Genomic DNA, 6,550 nt, shown 5'->3' with positions numbered 1-6,550 from the left:
GAAGCCCATACCCAGCCCTTTAGGATCTGGGTTTAAAAGATTACCACAAACCTAAAGAACTTAAACCTTACAACTTACTGGATCCACATTTCACAGCACCAAGAAGGTCGCAGCATTTCAATACAGGATAGGGGATGATGTGATTGAGGAGAAGGACTTGGTGTGCTGGTCGATGAGAAGCTCGACATGAGCCGACAATGTGTGCTTGCAGCCCAGAACCCAACCATGTCCTGGGCTGCATCCAAAGCAGTGTGGCCAGCAGGGTGAGGGAGGGGATTCTGCCCCTCTGTTCCTCTCTTGGGAGACCTAATCTGGAGTACTGTGTCCAGTTCTGGAATCCTTAACACAAGAAGGAGATGGAGCTGTTGGAACGGGTCCAGAGGAGGCTACGAAGATGATTGGAGGGCTGGAGGACCTTCCCTACGAGGACAGGCTGAGAGGGTTGGGCTTGTTCAGCCTAAAGAAGAGAAGGCTCAGAGGAGATCTTATAGCGACCTTCCAGTATCTGAGGGGCTACAAGAAGCCGAGGAGGGACTTCTAACTGAGGCTTGTGGTGATAGGACGAGGGACAATGGGTATAAGCTGGAGAGGGGCAGATTTAGACTAGACATAAGGAAGAAATTCTTCATTATGAGGGTGATGAGACACTGGCCCAGGTTGCCCAGGGAAGCTGTGGCTGCCCCATCCCTGGAGGTGTTCAAGGCCAGGCTGGATGGGCCTTGGGCAGCCTGAGCCAGTGGGATGTCCCTGCCCATGGCAGGAGCTTGGGACTAGATGATCTTTAAGGTCCCTTCCAACCCAAACCTTTCTATGATTCTATGATTCTAAGATTCATATTTGCACCCCAAATGCAGTTCAGCTTTTGCAGTAAAGGTTCTCCAGGTGGGAATTTGGCTTGGATTTAGACTAATAAAAACCCTTAACACCCTAGAGATGAATTCTCCAATCCACAGGTGATGTCCAAGCTGTGGGTACATGGTCAGAAGGAGATGCTGTGGGCACAATCTGCCTCCCTCCCATCTCCTATCCCTGCACCTCCCTCAGTGCAGCTGCACTCTTTGCACTCTGCATCCTGGGAGCATCGACAGCATCCTCTAACCACCACAACAAATAACAGATTTTAAATGAAATCTCAAAAATTCAACGCGTTTTAGTAGGGAGAATCCCTGCTATGGCAATTAGGGGCTCAGGAGCTTCAAACCTACTTGATTTTTCCTGCGGCTGAGCTGCACGCATAAGTAATTACCTTGTAACAAATACATGGCCACCTGGGATGCTGCGGCTACTTTCCTGTTACTGTACAGTTATTTTATTCAGAATTTCAGAGACATATCACAGTAAAACTCAGGTCCCTGATCCGCCTTCACATCAGTCTGGGGAGCAAGCTGCGGGCGGATGCTTGCAAGAGCAGATCCTGCTTAGATATCACTGTGGTGTTCACCAGAAAGGGCTTCTTATCCCTGTTTCTTCAAGGCATGAAATAAATAATGCAACAGCACTGTCTATTCCCGTCTGGATTTTGGTATTGCTGTTCCTCTTTCTCTTCATTTTCAAGCTTTTTTATTCCCACTGAGCAATTGCTCACAAACAAATTGCTCACAAACACTGAGCAATTCCGGAAGACTTATCTGCGTATACAAAGTATGGTGAAACAATGAGGAAAACTGCCCAGGTTATATCAAAATGTCCTTATTTTGATTAAATAGTGAATTAATGCAAGCAGGAGATGTAGGGGATAAGTCCTTGGTACCCTTCAGTCTTGTCTCTCTACAGATGCACCCGTTTGGCCTCGAGGGAGATGAGCAAAGGCAGGGACAGTGGGAATTAGGCAATATAATAAACCCAGCCAGATCCAGGCTGCCTGGGTGTGTCCAACAAAATGTTTAAGAGAATTATGGAACTGTTTGGGTTGGAAGGGTCCTCAAAGCCCATGCAGTTCCACCCCCTGCCATGGGCAGGGCCACCTCCCACTGGATCAGGGGCTCCAAACCCCATCCAACCTGGCCTGGAACCCCTCCAGGGATGGGGCAGCCACCACTGCTCTGGGCAACCTGGGCCAGGGCCTCCCCACCCTCACAGCAAAACTTTTCTCCTTAAGATCTCACCTCAATCTCCCCTCTTGCAGCTGAAAACCCTTCCCCCTCATCCTCTCCCTGCACTCTCTGATCCAGAGCCCCTCTCCAGCTTTCACAGAGCCCCTTTCAGTCCTGGAACCTGCTCTAAGGGCTCCCTGGAGCCTTCTCTTCTCCAGGCTGAACAACCCCAACTCTCCCAGCCTGGCTTTGTACTGGATGTGCTCCATCCCAGCAAACTTTCCTAGGAAAAGTTATTTCTTCCCCCCAAAAGCTTCACTTTTTGTCACCCAGATTGCAGCAGAGAGATACATCCATTTCTCCATGGTTAAATAAAGAAAAAGCAAATAGCTGTGACTTAGAATTTAAACCTTTGACATTTGGAGAGGAGAGAGAGAAAGGCTGACAAAATGCAAACCATTATCAGATCACTCATCTCTTTGCATGCAAGGGAAGAAAAGATAGTTCTCTAATCAGCTCTAATTGCTGATGCTCAGAAAACTGCCCAGGAGGGATTTCCCTGTCCTTTAGCTGGTATTATGGTGTAAGACCCAGGCCCAAATCAGGGAGTTGAAACCAAGCCTATCCTGCACAAGCATGAGGATGGGGCTGTCAAGATGGGGCAGTTCACCCTTACCGCCCAAGCATTTCAGGGTGATTTATTTGCCCCTCTATTACTCTCTTGGGAGATATCACTTGGACTATTCTGTCCATTCTGGAATCCTTAACATAAGAAGGAGATGGAGCTATTGGAATGGGTCCAGAGGAGGCTACAAAGGGGATCTGAGGGCTGGAGCACTTCCAATACGAGGACAGGCTGAGAGAGTTGGGGTTGTTCAGCCTGGAGAAGAGAAGGCTCAGAGGAGACCTTAGAGCAGCCTTCCAGTACCTGAAGGAGCTACGAGAAAGCTGGAGAGGGGCAGTTCACAAAGGCTTGTGGGGATGGGATGAGGGGGGAACGGGTATAAACTGGAGAGGGGCAGATTTAGACTGGACATAAGAAGGAAATTCTTCATGATGAGGCTCGGGAGGCCCTGGCCCAGGTTGCCCAGAGCAGTGGTGGCTGCCCCATCCCTGGAGGTGTTCAAGGCCAGTTGGATGGGCCTTGGGCAGCCTGATCCAGTGGGAGGTGTCCTTGCCCATCGTGGAGGGCATTTAATTAGATGATCTTTAGGGTCCCTTCCAACTCAAACCTTTCTATGATTCTATGATTGCCCCAAGGCACCACCCAGCAGCTGAAGGGTGACTCCAGGCCATAAGAGTCTTCGCAATTTAATGCCCTCGAGTGATAGTGTACATTCTTTCGTTTTCTTTTTCACCCACACTTTTGACCACCTGAATTTGCAAAGTCAGCGAGGGAAAAAAACCTCTTCAAAAGAGACAATTCAGTCACAAGTTTCTGGAATTCCTTCCAGTTGGTCTGGACGCTTTGCTTTATCCTTGCTACCCCGTTGGTGACGACACTGGATCTGGATGGGTATGACTTTGCTTAATCTTGCTTATGCTGTATACTAAGGCAGGAGAAGGGTTGATGTTGCTGAGCATGGTGGGCTAGAGCCTGATCACACCTGGCCACTCTCCTTTGTTCCGGGCACATCTGGAACTAAGGGTGACCAAGAGGCCACATCTGGATTGCTGCACGGGCATCATGTGGCTGCATGTCATAGGAAATAGAGTGGGATCAATAAAACCCTGGTTTTTTTTCTTCTGATCCCTTCCGTAGGAGTAACCTCCAGCAGCCAATGCAACCACTTCCCTGCTGTATTTGTCACCACTAAATATTAGAAATGTGAAAATCGAACATAGGTGTTAGACTCAAGTGACACTCAGGATTCCTCCAGGTGGAGAAGCCACTCCTCAGCGCATGCCCTGATGGTGGCTTCATCTCAAATGGCTGGGCAGAAAACAGGCACAGGAAGGGGTAAACCTGAAAATGTAACAGGGCCTCTAATTTCTAACAAGCCAAACGTCCTCTTGTCTGCTTGGCATCGCACCAATGGGGCTCCTGTGCAATGATGTGGTTAACACGGCTGTTTCCTCCCCTTCAGAGGGATAAGGACACACATGCACAATCACAGCACTCCTCACACATCTTGTCATGATGCAACTTGTTCATTTGCAAGTGAGAAATCCTCTGTCAGGCAGCTTCTCTGCCCGGACATCATTTTCCTCTCGCCCAGAGCACTGAATACAGCACCACAGCCAGAGAGTACAGCTGGACATCAGAAAAGAGGAATTTTGTTGGATCAAAGCAGCACTTGCACATCCAATATTGTCCTCCATACCTTTATAACCAGTCCAGCTGTGCACCAGATGTGAAAATGGGTGCTGATCTCTGCAGGTACCCAGTGCTCAGCCAGCACCAGAGTCCAGCATCCATGCAACAAGATGGGTAGAACAGCAGCACAGAAATAGCAGACAACTTCCAGGTTGAACTCAACAGAGTCAGACTTGAGTTCTAGGGAGATTTGGGGGGATTTTACCCAGCAAAATAGCATTTCAGGAGGTACTGTCAAGGCTTGGTTCACACAACACACAGCCTTCATTAGGCAAAGGGGTTTGTCAGAAAGACAAATAGAATGGTTTGGGTTGGAAGAGACCTTAAAGCCCATGCAGTTCCACCCCCTGCCATGGGCAGGGACACCTCCCACTGGATCAGAGGCTCCAAGGCCCATCCAACCTGGCCATGAACGCCACCACAGATGGGGCAGCCACCACTTCCTTGGGCAACAGAGACAACACAATCCTGTTTCATGGCTGGGAAGTGATGCTCAGGTCCCTGCTCCGCCCTAGCCTTCCTGCACAGGGAGGAGAATCGGCAACGAAATATTCTCCTCACCCCCTTCCGGGTGCTGGGACTGTTTCTGCACCAGGAGTGAGTAGAAAGTCAGAGTGGAGGTGACACTCTTGCTGGAGGTGTGGGGACTGCGGTTGAATTTGGGCACAGGTTTTGGTCAGTTGCTATGATACCCACCCCCAGCCCTAACACATGACAGCTGCAAAGACTTTTAATGTCTGCAGGACAAAAAAAAAAAAGGAAAAATAAGTGTCTGGCATGCTTTATTCATTGCTATTCGAGTAGTTTGTTTGAGGTCAAGGAGTTGTCAAACTTCCCCGGTTCCCTCTGAAGTTTTAGCACACTTATCAAGTATGAGTAACGCTACATGCGAGAAACGAAACATTGTGGTCTTCAGAAGAACTCATATCTGAAAGCCAGCTTAAAGATGAATAGCTCAGTGTATTCACACTTCTCCAGTTGCGTTTACTACATCCTATTTACAGGCTACTGTAAGGTGGATACTTTCTTTTTCTCTTTTCTTTTTTCCTTCTGCATATTTAAGCATAAATATAAAAGACTGAGCATCTGAGAAGATATAAACTGGAAGGTAGGTACATAAATACTGACTCCCCTGCACCCAAGATACCTCTAATAACCACTTCATCTTAATGCACTGCTGAGCACTATTGTACATAAACAGGGATATTTGGTGGCATTAGGAATTTAGAGAGCACCCCCAGTGTTTCGCATGAAAGAGAGCTAGACTGCATTAAAGGGAGCTAGATTGCATAATCTGCTTTATCCTTCCATAAACCACAGGCTGAAGCTCCAGCTGAGGTGACACAGGAGGCTTAAGATTGCCCCAGATATCTCTAGTGGGTATCTCCAAACCATTTCTCCAGCTGTATTTCAGCCTGACCCTGCTGTGCAAGGATGGACAAGCCTGACAGACACTTTAAAGTTTATCATCCATAAATCCTCATCGGATAAATCAGATTAAGAAGTGCATGGTTACATGTATCTCCACTATAGGACTCAGTCCCCTGAAAGCCCAAGCCCGAGGCACTGTGTTGTCCAACTCACTGTGCACTAAACTGGCTCTGATCATCAGTTCTGCGTTGTTCCCACTAGAAGTGCTGCAGGTGGGCATGAAAAAAAACTGCATGTTTTCCTGATGGTGTTCCATAAACTCTAACGCCCTTCCTGGTAAACCCAGCTTTTCAAAATACTTTTCCATCTCTTCACAGATGGTGCCCAAGGAGCAGGGAGGTAGCTGAGCTAAGGAGAAAACTGGGACCAGTTTGCACGACAGGTAACATGAGTGAAGCGTGGTCAGGGGGATTGCACACAGGGCTGCCTGCCAGAGCGGCAGAGACAGAGCACTGCAGGAGAGCAAGTGGAGAAGACACCTGGATACAAAGATAAAGGCAAGATTCAGCAGGAAAGAAATAAGGGTGCAACGCAGGCAGCTCAGAGCACAGCAGGCAAAGCATGTGAGGAGCAGCTCTTGTGCAGCTGATAAGGCCAGAAAGAGATAAGGGGAAGAAATGCTCTTGCTGCCTGTGGTCACTCAATCTAGCCACATGCCATCTCTCTGCTTAGGAAACAACAAAAACAAGCCCTACCTCCAGTGTCTGAAACCTCCAACTCCCCAGAAGGGTCAGAGCACCACTATGAATGCAGGGAAGTGATGTTGCAT

Source organism: Cuculus canorus, chromosome 27 (assembly GCF_017976375.1).
Source record: "Cuculus canorus isolate bCucCan1 chromosome 27, bCucCan1.pri, whole genome shotgun sequence".
Taxonomy (NCBI): domain Eukaryota; kingdom Metazoa; phylum Chordata; class Aves; order Cuculiformes; family Cuculidae; genus Cuculus; species Cuculus canorus.
The sequence above is the reverse complement of the archived record's forward strand: the minus strand, read 5'-3'. Positions refer to the sequence as shown.